The 21,062-nt window shown below is 53.0% G+C and overlaps 1 protein-coding gene across 1 annotated transcript in view; it reads left to right on the top strand.

Moving 5' to 3' along the window:
- SLC41A2 (solute carrier family 41 member 2) overlaps positions 1-19,574 on the top strand; it is a 186,781-nt gene extending 167,207 nt beyond the window's left edge. Inside the window, exon 13 of the mRNA XM_077761993.1 lies at positions 19,177-19,574. The gene's annotated coding sequence lies outside the window, so the exon portion shown is untranslated. The remainder of the gene's footprint in view (positions 1-19,176) is intronic.
- Positions 19,575-21,062: the final 1,488 nt, after the last annotated feature.

Below are 21,062 nucleotides of genomic sequence, written 5' to 3'. Positions count from 1 at the left end.
CGCGGGGGCGGGGGGGGGGGGGGGGGGGGGCAGAAGCCACAGCTGGCAGGAGGGCGCAGGGAGGAAGTTTCCACGGCACAGATTCAAATGGCGCCAACTGTCTCCCAGCCAGGGTGCTGACGGCACCTCCCCAGAGGGCGATGATCTTCCGAGGCAGGGGCCTGTGCCCGTCAGTTTCCCTTTCTGGTCTCTCCCTCCCTGGACCAACTGGCTTCATTGGTTTGCTTCCTGGTGCTCTTCCTAGACTCACCAGAATGTTCAGCTACTCATATTTTGCCCAAATCACTTGACACCTTCAGGTCTTAGTGTCTCCCTCTGTAAAATGGAGACCATAATGTCTACTTCTCAGAGATGTTCTAAGGATTCACTGAGAGCCCACAGGGAGGCACTTGGCATGGAGCCACGCACGTAGTAGGCATTTGGTGAATAGTAATTTGCTTTCCCATGATAAATATTACAGATGAGAACAGTGTAGCCAGCAGGACAGCAAGCCTGCCACTCGGTCTAAGAGCAGTTCTCAATCTTTAGGGTCTGGAAGGGACACAGTGGAGGTTTGGCAAAGTGTGGATTCCCAGGAGATTCTGACTCAGAAGGTATGGCTGTCCTGGGTACCTGCTCTCAACGGCTGTCCTGCGGTAACTCTACAAGCCAATTCTAGGGGTGGTGGTCCCGTGCTCCATTCGGGTAACTCCTGACCGAGCACTGCTTTTACACGAGTGGGTTCTACAGTTAACATCACACACATTTGTCACCCGTGCCAAATGCCCGGCTCACCACCGTTCAATCTCACTGCCGTAGGGGACTTACAGAAGCCAAGGGATGCAACTTGGACCCGCAGCTGTTAAGCAAACCGGAGGTCTAAAGAGTCATTTCCTAGCTGTAGAGAGATGACCTATAATATGTATTAACAGACTATATAGTGTATACGTGAGCTATGGATTGAGAGACACCCAAAAAGTCAATTTATGTCATAATCAAGTAGGATGTTTCAACAATATCCCATTTCCTCACTGTTCAAAAGGTACACGTAAGCCACTCTGTTGGGCCTTCATTTGTGCACATGGTGGAGAGGGCCAGACACACCTGGACACACCTAGCACCCTATGTCTCAAGCTGTGTCACCCTGATCATAGGTCTAGAGCCCTGAATGATGCCAGTTCAACTAATTTCCCTCTTCTGCGGTGGCTCAGACAGGCCTCGGCTAACTCTGTATCCCAAGTGCCAGGCAGGTTACTTTTGTGCCAGCACCTTAAGGCCTTTCCAGTATTAAGCTTTGTGTGTGTGTGTGTGTGTGTGTGTGTGTGTGTGTGTCCCTTCACTGCCTTTCCCTCATTTAGGGATGGCCCATTTGGGATGATGGGCATGTAACAGGAACAGGGAGAGCGCTACAGGCCTATCTAAATTCGCCAGCCTAAGCACCTGGGCTGTGCTGCTTTTACACGACAGCATGAGCCACGACCCGGCCCACAGGTGAATAAGACACCAAGTGAATGACGTCAGCGGTATAAATGCACTTCTGTCTGGAGGGCTTTGGAGTGATTTCACACCCTGAGAGTCCTTGCAACCCAGAGCTTCAGAGTTGGAAAATACCTTCGTGAACAACTGATACCAGGTTGTGATTTTCCGACGGCGACACCGAGGCCCAGAGGTGGGAACTCCTCACCCTCTCCCAGGTGGCAGCAGAGCTAAGACTGGAGCGAGTCCTCTGTTTTTGCGAAAGGAGGCATCTCCTCACTCCGTCCGCCCAGTAGCCCTCGGTGGTGGTGGTGGCGTGGGGGCGGACTCGGGGACGGAGCAAGGGGTGGGCCAGCCCCAGGGCCACCTACAAGGTGCTAACACCGCTCTGTGAGGCACAGAAAACGTCCTTGCTACCTTCCACCAACCTAAGGGGTACATTACTCCATGTGGAGTCACGATCGGTGGAAGTTCTGAAACCAGATTGGAGCCAGTGACCTCTTATCCAAAACGGGAAACCTGCCAGAGGCTGCCCACTGGGCTGGCTGGGCTTGAGAAATTATTAAGGAAACGTGAACGCAAGAAACGGGTGAAGTCTTGACCCTCATGACACAAAAAAACCCAGTGACTCTGGGTCAGTGGAAGGAAACGAATGAATCGATTTCAGGACAGGTTCCTATCGAAAAAGCAGTGCCTCCCTGATCCCATTGCATGAATACAGAACAAAGACTGAGAGCATCTGGTTTCGTACCCTGCGTAGAAAGTCTGGGATTCTGCTGAGCCGACCCGACACAGAGTTTGGTGGTCAGACTCTGGGGTCAGGCAGATACATCTGGATATGAATGCTGGCAATGTCCCTATCTAGCCACGTGACCTAGGGGCTGTCATTGCCCCCTCCCAGCCTCAGTTTCCGCATCTGTAAAGTGGGGATTAATAGTACCACAAACCCAACAGGTTGTTGTTAAGTTCAAAGAGAAAACGTCTGCAAAGAGCTATCAACTGGCCCTCAGACGCTCTAACTGTGCATGCAGTTCATAACTCAAAGCTAGAAGATCTTTCCCGTGAAAAAAGCAGAGGTCTTTCGGATTCTGTAGCTGTTTCTGCGGAGTGGCAGCATGTCCAGAACAAAGTTTACACCCAGGCAGCCTTGGGTTGAAATGTGGCTCTACCACTTATTGGCCGTGGAACTTGGGCAAGTTATGTAACGTGAGCCTCAGTATTCTCATCTGTAAAATGGGGCTTATGACAGCACCCGCCTTCTAAGGTTAGAGGTGATGGTGATACTAGCTTCCTGAATGCACAAGGCACTGGGGATGCACAGGTGGCTGTCCAGAGACCTTACTTATCTTCTGACGTAATAAATGAAGAGATGAGGAAATTCCCCCGCACTCACCTTCCCCGAACTAGAGCTCAGCACTGAGGTACAGACAAAGAGGGAGGGTGGCTGATGTCACTTGCCCCTCGCTTTCCCTGTCTCCCTTGGGTGAAGGCCCAGTAGTGGTGAGCTCAGGGCAGAGCAGGAGAGGGAGCCCGGGCCTGCATGGGCCCACAGCTGCTGGCCTGGGCTTCTGAGCAGTGTGGGAAGAGGCCCTGACGCCCTGGCCTCTGGCAGGCAGGCATGTGGGGGGTCCCCCAGGAGGGACGACTCAGTCTGGCAGCCACTCCACGCTGGCCTCAATCCATCGGTTGGCGCTCGGGCTCCGGGCGAAGGCACTGCAGGGCGCCCACTGTGGAGCAAGATCCGGTTTGCCTTCAGGGACAAACCTCACATCCTAACAGGGGACGCAGATGAGGAAAGGAAAAAAAAATATAATGCCGCATGGCAGGTGACAAATGCTACCCCGCGGATCAGCAGTACGCTGGCGTCAGACTCCCAGATCTAGCACCTCTGAGCCTGGAGGCCTGGGGCTTGCTTAACCTTCCGAGGCCTCCATTTCCCCAGCTGTCAAATGGGCAGAACAACGGCCCCTGCCTCAGAGGTGGGAGAAAAGATCAGATGAGGAGCTAGGTCACCTTGGCACATAAATGCTCAGTAACGTTGCACGAGGCGGGGCTGAGGGTGAAGTGGGATGAATAGCACGGGCAGTGCCCCTTCCCTGTTAGCGAAGGATTCCCCTGAGAAAGGAATGTTCCTGGGAAGCTGGAGAGAGAAGTTGTGAGCTGAGTGAGAAGAAGGTCTCGTAGGCAGCAGGTGCCGTGGGCGAACAGGAAGCACAGACACTCAGGGCGAGAGGGGCCGGGCCACCTCTGGGCCCTGCAAGCCGGGTGCTCAGTCCAGCCTGGCTGCGGGCCCAGAGTGACAGGGACAGGTCGGCCCGCGGAAGCCGGACAGGCCTTGGGCGCCCGCGAGAGGCTGCAGCACGCCCCCGTCCCCGGCCTTCCAGAGAGGAAGCTCCACAGACATAATTGCACAGCGGGGTAGGGGGGCCACGGGGAGTCTTTTTTTACACACTAAGTGGCATTCTCGGAGCCAAAGCAATGACCAGATTCGGAAGAGCAAGTGGGGTCAGGGTCTGAGGGGGGCTGACTTTCAGGAATGAATCTACTTCCTGTGGCGACTGAAGTCCCCAGCGGGGACCCTGCAGCTCCAGGGCACAAAGGTGCCTGGTGACAGCTGGGAACACAGCTCTGTCACAGGAGGAAGCCTCGGCCCTCCCCTCCCATGACTCCTTTTTCACTTCCCCTGCTCAGCCCATTTTGCAGGCTGGGTAAACAAGTACCTGGGTGGGGGCGGGGCTTCCTCCTCTATTTCTGATTTCTTGTGAAAAACCTAAAAACTACAGTCACTCAAGAGAGGCATGGATACCTCCACTGTCGTGTTTTCTGGACTGCCCTGAGGAAAGCACTGGGCAAAGGGTCAGTGTGAGGTCTGGAGTGAAACACAATGATCCAGAAAGCTACAGACTCAACCGCAGGCTCGGGGGGAGAAGAACGGAAACGAGACGATGCATTCATGGAGGGCAGCACTGAGTGCCCATCAGGCTGCAGGGGAGATGCCGGGTCCAGGCGGGGGGATCAGACGTGGCGGGAGGACAGGGACAGAACCAGAGAGGCCCCGGCTGGGAGAAGAGGGCTCTGTGTGGCGGTGGACTCCTGCCTCTTTACTGCCACGATGAATTCCCATCCTTAAATGAAGTCACGGAAAATCGGAGCCAGCAGGTCAAATGTGGGGTCACAGTGATGATAATGGCCGCTAACCCCGGACCCAGGCCGACTTTACCTAATCCTCCCTCATCCCATAACGGAGAGGTGCACCCTCGTGCCTTTGTTTTACAGATAAGGAAAGTGAGGCCTGGACAGTCAAGCAACTTCCTAGTGGTCATCAGTCCACCTTTGAGCCAGCAGGGCGGATCCTTCATTCACTCGTCCGGAGCCATGGGGACACAGGAGCGGAAGCCCAGCTCTCCGGCCTGGGAATTCCTCACAGTATACTCCATGCGGGCTTCCTCAAAGCACTCGCCACCGTGAGCTGGACGTTTTGCGACTGGAGCATGGCGGTCTGGCTGGGAATATGGATGTCACCCAGGTGCCACACGGGAAGCGTTGGCTGGGCCTCAGCAATGGGATGGGGGTGCCTGCCGTGTGCCAGGCATCCTGCTAAGCACCTGGCAGCCACTATCTTGGTTAAACCTCATGATGACCTGAGAAGTGCTACCCACTTTACAGATGAGGAAACTGAGGTTCAGATGACTTAAACACATTATCTCCAGGCCCACACCTTGTGGGGTACAGATTTGACCCTGGAGGTCCAGTTCTGGAGCACGGACCTTCAGTCCATGCCAGTGACCCCCAGGCTGACTGCCTTCGTGGCCTCAGCCATTCCCATGGGGAGTAGCCTGGAGCGCGCAGGCTGACCCTGCAGCCCCGCTCTACCTCCAAGGGGTAGGCACGGCTGCTGGGTGCACGGATCCCCGCCCCCAGCGAGGAGCACTGAACTGAACCCTTAGGAAGGAAGTGCTGATTAAATTCTCTTCCCCAGGTTGCTAAAAAAGTAGATCTTACAAGTTCTCTCCACAAGAGGAACTAAACCAAACACATATAACTGTGCCGACGGGTGTTATACTAGACCAATTATGGGGATCAATTCCCAACATATTCAAGTGTTGAATCAGTCATATACCTAAAACTAGTGTCACGTCAATTACACCTCAATTAAAAGAATAATAAATTCCCTTCCTGAAGTTGTTAAGGAGTTTAAAAAAAAATCCCGTAACTATTTGGTCAGGCAGCAGATCGTCTGTAAATGGTGTTGAGGGGAAATGAAATTTTCTTCTCAACAATTTCCATGAGTTTCAATTCTCTCAGCCACAGGGTATGGTTTTGCCTTCTGGTCTCTGAAGCCAGGTTTTGTTTCCATCAAGATCTGTGAGGAGGGCACCTCACAGCAGAGGGACGCATTTCTCCTGGGCTTTCATAAATTGGATTTTCGTGGTGGGTTATACTGCCTTCTAGCACATTTGACAGCTCTGTTTAGGGGCCTTAAGGGGCCCAAAGGATCCTTGTCTTCCCTGGGCCCCTGAGGGGAGTTCAGAATTTAACCAGCATTTCAAAGGGCTGCTCCGTGAAGCCCCCACTGGGCCAGCTCGGCAAAGCAAAGCGAGGCCTTCAGCAGCACGAACACCTCACACAGGCTCGCGGCCGTCCGCATGGGCCTCCCAAGCTGCCCGGGATGTGGGGCCCGGCCCCCGGCCCAGCCCCTGCCCACCCTGCTTCTCTAGGCTCCGTCAGTGTGAGTGCTCTTCATCAGGCCAGAACCCAAAAGGGCGGGGCATTTGCTCGGAGTTTTATAGGAACTTCTAACCAGAAACATCTGGAAATCCAGAGGACTAAGCTGGATGCCTCAGGGCAAAGCTCCAGCTCAGCCAGGCTGGGCATTCGTTCGCTGTACGAGCTGGAGTCACTGGCCTCTTTCCCAGCAGCCTCCTCTGCGAACTGGCGCTGCCTCCTCCCGGCCCCCCCCACCCCTTCCTTCCACTGCACACTCATCACACTCATTTCATTCTTGAGGTGGCTGAACCTCCTGTCCCTTCCTTGGTCATCACCTGTAATTGTCCCATAGGAATCTCGAACTCAAAATACTCAGGTCCCCTCCAGGGCACAGCTTTGACTCCGTTGTTTCTGTGCTGTAAGCCCCCAGTGAGTCTCCACCGCCTTCCGAGGGGGTTCTGGGACTCCTGAGCTCAGGCCCCGTGAGCCCAGCCCCAGGCCTGCAGCACTTGGTCAGGAGTGCTGTGTTTGCCTGCACCTAAGGGACCTGTGAAGGCTGAGTCTTCTGCCCCGAAGCCCCACTCCTCACAGCTGCCCTTCCTGTGGACTCCTGCGGGCTTTCAGTAATCCCTGTACCCAACGTGGGGCTCGAACTCACGACCCTGAGATCAAGAGTTGCGCGATGCTCTTCCGACTGAGCCAGCCAGGCGTCCCTTCTGTGGGCCTTTTATACCTCCCTTCTTCCAGGGTGGGATCTCTGACGACTGTCCTCAGGCTCGAATCAGTCAAGTCCCCCCTTCTGCTGCCCCCAGTCCTGGGCCTCCCTCTCGGGGCACGCGGGATTACACTTGGCATGACTGTTAACGGCACAGCCACCACCACCACCAGGACGACGGGTAGTTTTCGGGTGCTGTGTGCCAAGTACTGTTCTAAGTTCTTGCTGTGTAAGAACACAGTGCTGTGGGGCGGAGGACGGAAGGAACCGGGCCCTCGCCCCTGACCCCGGCAGAGTGAGAAATAAGGAGTTAGTACTTCGATCCCATTTTCCACCCTCATCCGTGCTTGGGTTCCACTCCTGCCCCTTGTTCGCTGCATGACCTTGGACAGGCTGTCCTCAGCCTCAGTTTCTGCATCTATAAAATGGTCTGCGATGAGAAGGAAACACGTGCCTGGAATTGCCGGCCCTGCACACGGACCTTGCTCCTGGTCGGGCGGAGCCAACGCCCCCCCATCCTGAGACCACCATCCTCCTCCCATGGATGCTGGGGCTGGATTTCCTTCAGTTATGCGTCTCCGACCACCTTGAAATACACTTGTGAAAATAACAGAAGTACTGAGAAGGCAGGTCCGCTTCTGTAAAGGAGCGCAAAGTCGACCAGCCCCCATGGTCTTGGCCACAGCCCGTGCCAGGTGCTTCTCGGCAAACCGCCGCTGGCAGGAGCCGGGCCCTCCCAGCTCCCCCGCACCCCCAACCCCCGATGTTTCTCCAGGGAGCTGCTGGCACAGGGAGAGGCCTTTCGCTTTCTTCAGAGGAGCTGGCCCAGCCCCGGAGCTGGTGGTGCGGAGAAGGGCACGTGCCCACCTTCCTGGGCAGCCCCACTGCTACATACTTGGCACCCGCGCCTTCACCAGGAGCATCTCATCGGAAAGCTCACGTCACCTCCAAGCTGGCTTTTTGAAGAAACCCTTCCCCACTCCGGCCCCAAACCACCTCCTCCTGACTCCAAGTCTCAAATGCCGAGCTCCCCCCTCCTCAGAACCAGTGTAGAAGTCTCGCTGGGTTTGAATTCCTGCTCTGCCACTCAGCTGTGTGACCTTGGGCAAGTTACTCTCCCTCTCTGTGCCTCAGTGTCCTCATCTGTAAGGTGGCAACAGCGGGAGTGCAGGACTCACAGAATATGTAAAGCACTCGGGAGAATGCCTGAATATCTCATGTTAGATTGTCAGCCATTGTTACCATTATGCGACCCTGGCTCAGGGGGTCAGTCCTGCTCGGTGGGCGGGCTCAGGGTGCAGGTATGGGCATGAGGAAGCTCACTGGGCTTGAAAGTGTCCCCATGACCAGGGAAGGCCCCTTCGTGACATCCACAGCCCCAGTGTTACTTCCTCCCACAAAGTTCTCATAAACTTTCCCCTTCTTCCTTCTCCTATCCCATGGGGAAATCTTGGGTTTGGAAATCTTACACCGAGCAAAAACCAACGTCTGGCCTCACGGCCTCTACACGGGGTGCAGGATGCTTCCCACCAACACCGTCTTCTAGTTAAAGAGCCCAGTGGCAGCACAGTATTTGCGAAGGGCACACTTTCTGGAGCAGAGGGGCACAGGTTGGCTGGGGGTCCCCGCTGTGTGACTTTGGATAAGTTCCTTACCTGGTCTGGGCCTCAGTTCACTCACCCTTAACAGGACTGGTAACACCTACCACACACGTGTGCACAGTGAGGATGAAACCAGATGGCCCATGTCAAGTTCAAAGCACAAGGCTGATGCCCTCTTTGTGGGTTGTGTGTCCAGAAACAAGTGCTTAACAAATGACTTAATAGACGTTTGGTTCTGGAGCGAAAGAAAGATTCTAATTCCTTTTGTCACTGCAAAAGGAATCACCATGTGTTTTGCCATCTGGTCTCCTTAGTGATTGGCAAGCCGGGAAGGAGGGTCCCAGAAAGACCCTGGAGGCTGGGGGCATCGATGGATGATGTCAATGGCCCGGATTCAGCACATGCCCCAGTGATGCCAGTGAGAGGGGGATTTACCTGGCCGAGCTCAGGTTTTGATCCGGCCACTGTGACAGGAGGGACATGGGGACCGCGTGATGTCAGCCGCTAACTATGCAAAGCTGTTTTCTCATCTAAGTCATGTGGGTGACGGTACGCCAGCCCATCCCCCTCCCTGGAGTCTCGCCAGTCGCCGACCCCTCGGAGGCGGGGATGGAGAAGGGGTAAGAGAACGGGGAAGGCTCAGAGATTGGGCAAGAAGTTTGATTTCTTGTGTGAAAGATGGATTTTTGGAAAGTTAAGTGAAAGACCAATGATCTGGTTTTCAGGCCACCTACACGTGCCCCTGGGGGTTAAAATAGCCATTAAAATGTGCCATAGTCTGGATTTCCTGCCAAGATCTAATCACGTGCTGGGGAAGTTCTCAGGGTTACCACCGCTTTCTGTCTTTCCATAGTGGGCATGAGTGTGGAAAGCCTTGCTGGCTTCTAGCACATGGGCCAACGCAGGGCAAGCTACTGGCACAGCCTGGTGCACCTCACTGGGACTCACAGACCCCGGGGAGGCCACCCAGGGCATGGACCTAACCCATGACTTCTGGCCACCAGCAGTGCCCTTCTCTCTCCTGGAGGAGCAGAGCAGAGAGGCAGGACCAGTTTCTGCCCTAGGCTGGGGCCTGGGGGGCATGCTGAGGCAGACCCGCCGTCCCCAAAATGCCAACAGAAGCCGGAGTCATTGTCGGGCCATAAGACCACGGGAGAGGCTCCGCACCTGTCTCCACAGCTGTTTCTGTCATGTCTCAGCCCAGCGCCAGGCGCTCAAAACTACCTGGTGAATGAACACCCCCCGGGGAAGGTTACGGTTTCATTCAAAACAATGTTTTGGAATCATTACACACGGGCTCATCGTCCTGGGGAAGAGAACGAACATTTTGGAAACCTTGACTTGGAGCGGGGGAAACCTGATGTGTTATTTCCGGAATCCCCTTAACCCTGATTGGTGGATAGGCTCATCTCTGATTATAGATGGGAACACGGAGACTCAGAGAGGTGGGCAGTGGCTTACACGCAGCGCTTGCTTGTGCTTCTGTTTTAAAATGAGCCTCCAGGTGCCCNCCCTTAACCCTGATTGGTGGATAGGCTCATCTCTGATTATAGATGGGAACACGGAGACTCAGAGAGGTGGGCAGTGGCTTACACGCAGCTTGCTTGTGCTTCTGTTTTAAAATGAGCCTCCAGGTGCCTCGGGGACCAGTCAGTTAAGTGGGGAAGTGTCTGACTCTTGACTTCAGATCAGGTCATGACTGAGCCCCGCATTGGACTCTGTGCTGACAGTGCAGAGCCTTCTTAGGATTCTCTCTTTCCTTCTCTGCCCCTCCCCTATTCATGCTCTCTCTCTCTCTCTCTCTCAAAACAAAAGATCTCAGAGTCATAGCCTAAAAGCTCATTTACAGGACAGAAGGTACTAGATTCTCCTCTTCCATATGCCGCCCCAATAAAACCAGGAAAAGCCTCCTTTCAGATCTGTTTTCTTTATACTTCTAACCTGAGCAGGACTTCCTCTCCAAGGTCTGAGTGTAGTTGAGAGCTACATACCCGCAGAGGCCAGAAAATAATTCAATCTCTGGAGTGCTCATTTGGGCTCCGGTTTGCTAGGGGACTGACCTTCCTGTTTTGTTTGCTGGACTGCACTTGTTTTCCTGAGTGGGGGTCAGCCGGGTCTAGGTGATGGAGACACCCACCCTCTGCTCCTCGAAAGGCCGTGTGAACAGCGAACCAGCCCTCCGAGGAAGGTTCCGGGTCATCTGTGTTGTTTGGCCAATGTCAAGGCACATGCAGCAACGGGATGAAAAGGGTCAGGCGGCAAAGACTGGGCGCAGGAGGGCAGCTCGCAAGTGGAGATCAGGGGGCCGCGTGGGGAAGGACACGGCAGAGGTGCTGGAAGGCAGTGCAGATGAGACACTCACCCCTGCACCGGCACGGACACTGGGGAGTTGCAGAGGCACCCCAGAGCGTCACCTGCAACCCCAGGAGCCAGGAGGGCCCTTCTGGGGAACAAGTGCACCTTCCATCCCCTCCAGGGCAGCCTCGAAGTCAAGTGCTGGCCTCCCGCTAGAGACAGGCTGACCTGTCCCCGTTCCCTCACAACGCAGCACATGCGATGCTCTTCTCACCACTCTGCCCTCCACCTGGAAGCCACCCCCCCAGCTCCACCCCTACTGCCCCTCTTATTTCAAGCCCTAACCAAGTGTGTCCTCCTCTGAGCCAGTCAATGAGGCGCCCATTCCGTGCCACCTGTGTCCTGCACACACCGCTAGAATCACACTGGGTCACAGGAAGCTGCTTCACACCCGTTCGGGCCCCAGACCCCGAGCTCCCTGTGCTTCTAGACTTCTCTGTACTTAGCATGGGAAGCATTCAATAAATGGTTGCTGGGTGAAAAGCTGTTACCTGCTGATAACAATTATTTGCCCTGCTGTGGGCAAGCCCTGTAGCAAGGCTTCTGTGCGGATGACCTCAGAGAAACGCCGAGGTCAGCCCTCCATGGCGGGTACCATTCTTCCACCCATTCGAGGGAGACGCGAGGCCGTGTGGCCAGAGAGGTTATGTAACTGGTCTCAGTCACACAGTGAGCGAGTGGCAGAGATAGGACTCTAACCCGAGCAGGCGCAAGTGGCTCCTGAGCGTCCCAGCCACTGTGCGATGCTGCCTCTCCAGCAATGAGCAAAGCAAGTGCAGGGGGAACGGGGGGGTGCGGGGTGCTGTGGGGATCGGCCTACTCGGAACTGGGTGGAAGCGAAGTAAAAAGCCCAAGAGCAGGCCCTGCTGCCGCCAATGCTTTTGGGGTGGCTTTGCTGTCATCTGACACCACCAGGCTCAACGGGTTAGGGGACCAGGCCTCCAGCTTGTTCAACCGTCTAGCGCTACTTAGAGCCCGGGGCTGGTTGTGGGGACAGGTGGTGATCAGGGAACCGAGAGTGCGAAATCACTGACCCAGGCTGCCTGACACACAGCGCCGGACGGAGGCCAGAAGGGCTGCTTTCCCTCCCGGTCTAAGCCCCTGTCCCCCAGGCACCGCCCCAGCCAGACACCCCAGGGCTCCCCTGCCCTTCCTCATTCTAAGTCCAGCCTGCCTTTCATAGATCTGCCTCCCTAGGGGCATCCAGCTCACTTTGAACTTGCGAGCACACGGGTCACTGGCCAACAGAACCGCTCAGGCACATCCATTTCTCACGTTCCTGCCACAATGCTGTTTGCTCTAAATCCCCGGACCTCAAACTTTAATTACCACAGGAATCCACAGGGCAGGTAAAGGGTGTGTACCTGCTTGTTAAAATGCAGATTCGGGGGCCCAGCTCCCCAGAAATCCAATCTGTGCCAACGGGCCAGGAAATCTGCATTCTTAACCACTCACCCAGGGGACTCGCCTGGGAAGAAACAGTTTAAAACCTCACTGGTGAATTAGTGGATGAAAATAACCCTTTACATGTATATAGTTTCTCATAATTTGCTGGGCTCCTTACTTTTTCTCACTGGACTATCACAGCAAGTGATAAAATGGTCTGGACAGGAGGCTTGGGTACCACTGCCCAGATGAGAAAAGGTGAAGTTCAAAGAGCCGCTGGTCAGGGTGATAGAGCGAGTCAGACAGGAGGCAAGATCAGACTGCCCGGCTCTGTCAGTCCAGCCACGGGTCTGTTTGTCAGCATATCTAAGCCTCACTGTCTCTCTTTCCCTTTTCTTTTTCTTGCTATTATTTCTCAAAATAATTCTAGATACTAAAAGTAATAACTAGGGATATACAGTAAGAGGAACATAAAAATTGTCCAAACTCCCATTTACCAGAGATAATTGTTAATGTTTTCGTGTATTTTTTCAGCTTTGTTCTTATGTCTTAATTGCTATTATACTGTTTCGTAAACCACATTTTCCAACAATTAACCAGAAACACGGACAGTACTGCTTTAGTTGGTACTTGAAAGGAGAGAAAGACACGGGCTGTCTACCTCGTCCCTTCCTGTCCACTGCCACCCTCGGTGGACACTGCCCTTCGTGCTCTCTCCCTTCCTCTAGCAATTATTTTTTAAAGATTAAAAAACTGTTTTCAATGTTTATTTTTGAGAGAGAGAGAGAGACAAAGCATGAAGGGGGGAGGGGCAGAGAGAGAGGGAGACACAGAATCGGAAGCAGGCTCCAGGCTCCGAGCTGTCAGCACAGAGCCCAACCCGGGGGCTTGAACCCACGAGCCGCAAGATCATGACCTGAGCTGAAGTCGGACGCTTAACTGACTGAGCCACCGAGGCGCCCCTCTGGTACAGATGTCCAAGCTGCCGAGGACAGGACTTAGGAAACTAGAGGGGTCTCCAATGGTTTCTTGAACAACCCAGGGGGTAACAGCACACTGATGCTAGTACTTTCCCCAGGACACAGCAAAACGCAGAGCGCTCTGAAGAACTGGGAAGTGGGGACTCAAACTCCATCATAACGTCAGACAGAGGGGTGGCTGGGGTCCGGGCTTCCCGCTCCAGCTCTACCTCCCAACTTCTTGCTTCCGAAAGGAAAGAGGGCTTGCTGGTGATGCAAACCGACCTCACTACTTTTCTTTCCTTCTTTTTAAAAAAGGAGCTCAGAGTTGAAGACAGTTTAATTGTTCCACAGATGCTTCTGAGTTGACCAGACACTGTGTGGGCTGGGGCATCTCCTAACTGTAGGTATGTGTGACTTCCTCTTTACTTTTACTCTGAAATCCAGCGTGGATCCCCAGGGCCCTGATTTACTTGTAGTCACAGCTTTGGGGAAATTTTAAGGCCAACTCTGAAGAGACTTGCAAATTAGATCCTGCTAGACTTCTGAATAGCGACTGATTACAATCTCTAATTATTTTTAAAGGAACTACTTACTCAATTAGAGCGACAGCCCATGAATGGGACATGAAAATCCTTTTGATGGAGAGCAGTGAGAAATCATAGCTATTATTATTTTTATTATTATTATTGTTCTCTAGAATCATGTGATGTCTAGAGGCCATCAACTCGTTCAATACAAAATTTTACCCCAACACATTTCCAGAAGGCATGGGCTCCCTATGCCTGGATCCACTTCTTCCCCTCTTTAACTTGCTGACTCCTAGAATGTCAGGACCTTACAATGTAATGCTTCCTGGGGGGACTTTCCTGAACCTCTATGCTCCTCCTTCACTGCATTTCTGTGATTCTGTGACCACTTGTTTGTCCTCTATGCATGTTGTGTTCACCATTCTGTCTTCAGCACCTAGAAAATTGCCTGGCACATAGGAGATGTTCAACAAACACCTATTCAATAAGACCAAATAAAAGGGACTGAAGAGGCAGTCGATTAAGCATCAGACTCTTGATTTCGGCTCAGGGCATGATCCCCGGGTGGTGGGATCAAGCCCCGTGTTGGCTCCGCACTGAGTATGGAGCCTGCTTAGGATTCATTCTCTCTCTCTCTCTCTCTCTCTCTCTGCCATTCTCCCCTGCTTGTGCTCTCTCTCAAAAAAGAAAAAAAAAGTTTAAAAAAAGGGACTGGGGAATGTAACATTTCCTCCTTGGGTTCTGAGTCTAGATTTCAATCGAAACTTGATTATAAAAGCACACTAACTCATTCATTCATTCAACAAACATTTAGGCATCTGTAGCATGTCAGGTGGCAGTCTGGCTGGCTCAATCTCATCACCTCCAATCCATCACCATCCAAGATACCGCCCCAGGGTGTGTGGTGCACCTGCTCCCCAGAGCCACCTACTCCCACTGGCCATTCTGTTGGGTCCATAGCCCCGCAACGTCAGGCTTGGAGGAGGGAATTTCTGTTTGCACTGGTGTAACTCCAGTCAGCTGAGCAGCTGTGCCACATCTATTGCTCTTCGAAGTGTTGAATGGAATGAGCTAGGAGCAGGGTCTTCAAGGGTCTTCAACATAAGACCCTGAGGGGTATAACATAAGATTTGAACAATCAAGATCTTAGGAACCCCAACAATTGGCAGGGAGTGGGGGATAGGCACCATTCGTTCTAGAAAATTCTAAAAATGTAATTTGTCATTGCCATGTCTACACCATCAACTTGGTGGGCGAGGAGGGGAGGTGTGGCCAGATAAATGCTTATCTGTTTCCTTCTAAATCCCTAGAGACCTACCTGCTCATAATTACACTGGTCGTCTGAGGTAACTTGGTGGATCAGACAAAACTGCAAGTGGGCAAAATTGTCTTCCTTCATTACACTAACCATCTGACGCATCCTAGATGTGCTGCTAATATCTTCTCTATTCTACCCACCAGGTTTGCCTGCCCCACATCCTTCTCCTTCAGGGCCCTGAGTTCGGCTAGACAGATCGGGAGATGGTTGAGACATGGCAAACCTCGCTAACGGCACACACTCCGTTCGGCAGTGTATTCTGCTCATAGCTAAGCCCATGACTAGAACATTCTTGAGAAATTGTACTGTAATGTCTCGGCAGATTTACAGCAGCCTTGAACCCTCCCCCCACCCCCCCTTCCTCCCTGCAAGTCCTAGCCCATGACACCAATACACCGGGCTTGCCTTTCCTAGACAGCGCCATTCTGGAGCAGGGCTGCTGAGCTCCGTCCATCTTGGGGTGGCATGGGGCGCGTAGAGATGGGAAGGCAAATACATGCCACCCCTCTCATCTTCCACTCCCGCTGGCCCAACATCACTGGGATTCTCCGGTTTGCTTTGCGGAAATGGCCCATTTTTAGTTCGTCCCAGCAGGTACTAATCCCAGCCCTCTGGTTTATGCCACAGCCTTCTAATTACAAGCCCCTTAGGTTTCCATTTTAACCCAGCTGCCTCCCTTTCCTCTCGGAACACACTGAGGGGCAGGTCCAGCGTCGGCCTCGAGCCTGGACTCAACACCCGCGGGACACGCAGTACGGTCTTTGCTGGTCACGGAGACCACCCAGAACCCAACTGCTAAACGGTCTGTCAGATAATGAAAAGGACAAAATCTCCTTTGAACTTTGAAGCCGGACTTGAAACAAAGGATGAAACAGTCTCTGGGCACGTAGTTTGCTCAGGGTTTTAGATGAGACACCAAGGACCCCGCATGAAATCTGTAATTATTTCTCTCTGCCGCGAGGGGAGGGGGCATATTTGTTTCATTCAAGATGGCAGTCGCAGCGTGGTGAGGAAGATATTCCATGGACTGCTTCCATCGGCCTCTGGGATGGCCCCACGCAGACGGCCCCACCCGGATTCACCTGCCCAGGGATAACCCATCCGCGGAGACTTGACCTTGCTCGCCCCCAGCCACCTCCAAAGGAATCCTGGTTTGTAGAGGATGGTAAGAACACGGGTACGGGGAGACCAGGGCAGGAAGTCAGGCTCTGCCACAGAATGGCTGTGTGACCCTGCATATGTTACTTAGCTTTTCTGAGTCCTGACAGTCATTAGCCCAGCGGGGAAAAGAACCCTTGTTTCTCACACTGTGAGCATTAGCTGAGAAGACCTATGTGGGTGTCCTGCGCCGGGAGACATGAGGGAGGCACACTTTAGAATTAAAAAAATATGTTAACAGCTTTGTTGAGGTATAATTTACACTTCTGATTTTGAAAGCCACCTTAGAACTGTCTGATCCAAGGTAGAGCTGAGGAAACAGAGACCCAGAGGGGTGCAGTGATTTGCCCAAGGTCACACAGCATATTGTAGCAAGGCTGGGAGAGAGGCCAGGGCTTTACACTGTTGTCTTCCTGTTCCGGCATTACGGCCTAACACTCGCTACGTACATGGTCATCTTTAATTCATAAAGGAACCAAATCCACGAGAATAACTGAAGAAGAGTTACCTCTGATTGAACCCGCACTGTGCTTGGACTTTACAGGTACTACTGTTTCACGTTTTACCATTTCATGAGGAAGGTGCTGTTATCATCCATATTTTAAGATGCAGAATTGAGGGGCGCCTGGGTGGCTCAGCCAGTTGAGCGCCTGACTTCGGCTTGGGTCATGATCTCGCGGTTTGTAAGTTTGAGCCCCATGTCGAACTCTGTGCTGACCTCTCGGAGCCCAGAGCCTGCTTTGGATTCTGTGTCTCCTTCTCTCTCCGCCCCTCCCACACTTGCGCTCTCTCAAAGATAAATAAACGTTAAAAAAAAAAAAAAAGATGCAGGGGCGCCTGGGTGGCTTAGTCGGTTAAGCGTCCGACTTTCACTTTGGTCATGATCTCGCGGTTTGTAAGTTTGAGCCCCATGTCGACCTCTGTGCTGACCCCTCGGAGCCCAGAGCCTGCTTTGGATTCTGTGTCTCCTTCTCTCTCCGCCCCTCCCACACTTGCGCTCTCTCAAAGATAAATAAACGTTAAAAAAAAAAAAAAGATGCAGAATTGAGATTGAGGGCCAGAGAGCTGAGTAGCTTGCCCCAGGTCACACAGGTATCTGATGAGTCTGACATCAGAACCTGCATCCCTAATGCCGACACCCTGCACCACCTGTAGTTCTGAAGTGCAAAGACACTGGGGCACGAGACCATGATGGCCTCGCACGGACGCTTGCCAGATTTAGCAAATTCAAAACATTACCGGGATTGGAATTTCAGATAACTTTAGCATGGGTGTGTCCCAAATATTGCATGGGCCATACTTATACTAAACATCGTTCATAGTTTATCTGAAAGTCAACCTTGGGTGTCCCGTATTTATCTGTCAGCCTTACGGTAATAGGATGCGTTCCTCGAGGCAAGCCACGTTGCCTCTTCTGGTCTCTGTTTCTCTCCTGTAAAAAGACAGGACTGACCCCTGCTGAGCTCCAGGGCTCCGTAACGGAGGCCACAGGAGGGAAGGGCAGAGGGGTTTCCCTGGTGACCACTCTAAGCAAAGACCAGCCCAGGAAATCTACACTGAGGCTGCAAGGGTGCAGGACAAGGCCTGAGGGCAGGTCCCTGCTCCTGGCAGCTTCTCTCTGACCCTTGGGGACAAAGGCTTCCGTAAGGCACAAGCTCCCTGGGCAGTGATGCGAGAAGAAAACCACCCGGAGTTCGTGTGCGCACGTGTGCGTTTAAATTGCAGCATATACGTGACACAAAATCTGCCACCTTATCTGTTTTTAAGTATACAGTTGAGCACCATAAAATGTAGTCACGTTGTTGGGCACACACCACCACCATCTCTGGGAATGTGTCATCTCCCCAAACCAGAAGTCTGTCTCCCGTGAACACACCCAGGCCCTGGCACCCCCTGGCACCCCGTCTTCTACTCCCTTTCTGAACCCGAAGGCTGCAGGTCCTTCAGATGGTGGAGTCAGACAGTACTTGTCCGGCTGCATCTGCCCTGTTGCACTTTGCAGAATGTCACCAAGGTTCAGCGTGTGTCACAGAATCTCCTTCTGTTTTAAGGCTGAACAGAGGTTACTTTATGTCCTTTTCTCTCTCCGGGGAGGAGATACAGAAAACAGCCCGATACACCCACTCAGTCTTCCTGGCTCTGAGGATGGAGCCCCTTTCCAGGGAGGGCTGCTGAGGTCACAGCCATCGGGGGCTCCTGGGGGCAGGACGACTGAGCTAGCCCCCTCCCCCGCATCTAGCCTGGGCCCCCGTGGGTTTATAGGACTCCCCGCTTCCCAGGAGGCACTTCTCTCCACGCCAAAGGCCTTGGCAATAAGCCAGAGGCAGATATATGAGGCACTCCAAGGAGGTTTTATTTCTGCTCTAACGATACAACTGAAACAGGGAGTGATTTATGGAGGGCGAGTGCTGGGGAGGGGACAGAGCAAATTCGCGCTTGGCAGCAGGCGGCCACAGGCAAGGGCAGTGCCGGCACTCCGGACAGCCTGTCCGTGCCTCAGTTGTACCATCAGTAACGGTGCCAACAGGGAGCACCCAGAGGGAGGGGCCGACGCTTTGTCAACCACACGCCCCAGTTCCCAGCAGACAGTAGGCACTCATGTCAGGCGCCTGTTTTCTGGAAGGCGGGGTGAGGTGGTGGTGCGCAGAAGGCAAAGCCCCAAATCGGACGGGAGCGTTGGGAAGTCTGTTAATAGGCTTCAGGGGACAGGATTCACCTAGATTAAAAAGAAGACTTGTTCTGCAAAAATCAATTAAACAAAACAGGGGAATCCGACAAGCCCCCTGCCTCAGGGGTTTGAATCCGGTGAGATGCCCACAGTCTGCTCTCTGGGCCAGTGGGGTGTCCGCGTTCCTCCCTGGAAACACGCAGGTGCACTAAGGAGGAGACTGCTCCCTGGGTTCAGAGGATCTGAACCCCCAATGTTTGGCTGGGCATTTCATTTACCAACGACTCTGGGGTTTTTTGACAAAAGCACATTTATCTCCAACAGCTGTCCACAGGCTGCCTCAGAAAGACGACCCCGGTACTCAGCGGAGTGGAGAGATTTTCTGCTCACCTCCCCACTCAACGCTTGTGCAGGCACTGCCTGTGAGCATCACCCCACCTTGAAGACGGGCGGCTGGCCTCCTGGTCCCAGAGGAAGGGAAGAGAAAGGACACTGCTTGAGCACCCACTGCATGCCCTGGTCTTGTGCCTGCCATTCATCTCTGGGTCCTGCCTCTGCTGCTACCTCTTGCTGTGTGACCCTGGACAAGTTGTGAACTTCTCTGTTTTCTCACTGGCCGTTGGGAGACCTTCATGAGTAAACGCACAAAGTGCTTACCACAACATCTGGGATACTGTAAACATTCAAGAAGCATCAGCTCTTATTATCTCGCTGCAAATAAAGTCCGGATATGTGTCCACTGCCTTGTTATCGTTCTGATTAATACTGCTGGCTGCCAGCACAAGTCCTGTGGGGGGTGATCCAACCCTCAAGTCACAGATAAGGAAACTGAGCCTCAGCGAGGTTGCACAGGGCTGGAGGGGGGGACTCGGACCGGGTGTGTCTGACTCCTTTGGAAGGATCTCATGGGGAAATGTCTGCCCCAGCAAGGTCTGACCAGGCTCCCCAGCACCACAGCCCTGAGAACTGAGGGCCGAAGGTCAAGAAAGGCATTAGCCTTCACCCAGGGGCACACGACCCCTTCCTGTAATACACTAGGTTTGTCAGTGGCAGGTGTAGAACTCTGAGGCGGCTGATGTGGTTAGAGTTCTGGAAAGACGCTCTCTCCATCTCAGCCTCTGAAAGGTCTGGGCTAGCTTTTCACAATGTTTCCCTGCCAGGTTTTTCGAGAAAAGCCCTGCGTATCAGGGGAAGGCGGAGGGGGAGGGTCTGTAGAGGAGGGAGGGACTGTCTTTCCTTCCAAAAGATGTGGGCAAAGAGCCCTGACAGAGAGGCTGAAGAAGAGGCCCGGAGGCAGGAAGACAGAGGTACCAGCAAGCAGCCATTGGAGCCCATCATCTCCCACAAGTAGAGACTGTGGCACTTCACAGGTAAAATTCGTCTCCACCACTTTTAGGGGCATTGGGAAGTCATGATTCATCCACTTGAAACAGACGCACGTATGCTGTGTCATAAAGCAAATTTAGCCCACCCAATACTGCAGCAGACTCCAGTATGAGAAATACACGAACAGCCATGGCTGGGAGAGTGCTAGGCATCTTGAGCTTCCTAGCAGCCAGGGTGTAAAGGCAAATGTGATGGGGCATGAAATCTTCCACCTCTGATGAAATTGAAAACGCTCAGGAATGAGAGTTGATACGGGACTGGGTGTAGGCTCTGCAGCTTGCAGACCTTGTGACCTCAGGCAATACTCAAATCTCCCAATTCCTCAGTTTCCTTACTGTAACAGTTTCCTCTTAATCACACCTTTGTCATTTATGTCAAATAAGACAGGTATGTGGGGGTGCTCTGCAAATAATAAAATATCTCACGCCAATCTTACTACCGATTGTGAAGTAGTTATATTATTTCTTCAGAAGAAATAAGCTTTTTTTCAGCGCCAGTTGTTTTTATGGTATAGTTTGTAAAACATTCCGTCACACGACTCCTTCTACAAGGGCCACTGGATAATGGAACGGACAGCTGTAATGAGCACCATTTTTGAGCATCAGTTAGGTACCAGACACGTACTTACACCCGTTTGAGTTTGAATGAGTTAATAAGCAAAACCACTTAACTTCATTTTGCCTTCACAGACATTCCAGATACGGGCACTATTCTATTCCTAATTTTCTAGAAATGGAGACACCGTGACATGGACCGGTCATATTCTCTTCCCCACGAATGCGGCACTGGACCCATGCGGAAATGAAGGCTCTGGACTGAAGGCA

This window comes from Crocuta crocuta, unplaced genomic scaffold (genome assembly GCF_008692635.1).
Source record: "Crocuta crocuta isolate KB4526 unplaced genomic scaffold, BGI_CrCroc_1.0 scaffold193, whole genome shotgun sequence".
NCBI lineage: Eukaryota > Metazoa > Chordata > Mammalia > Carnivora > Hyaenidae > Crocuta > Crocuta crocuta.
This window is presented reverse-complemented; position numbering and strand designations above follow the sequence as displayed.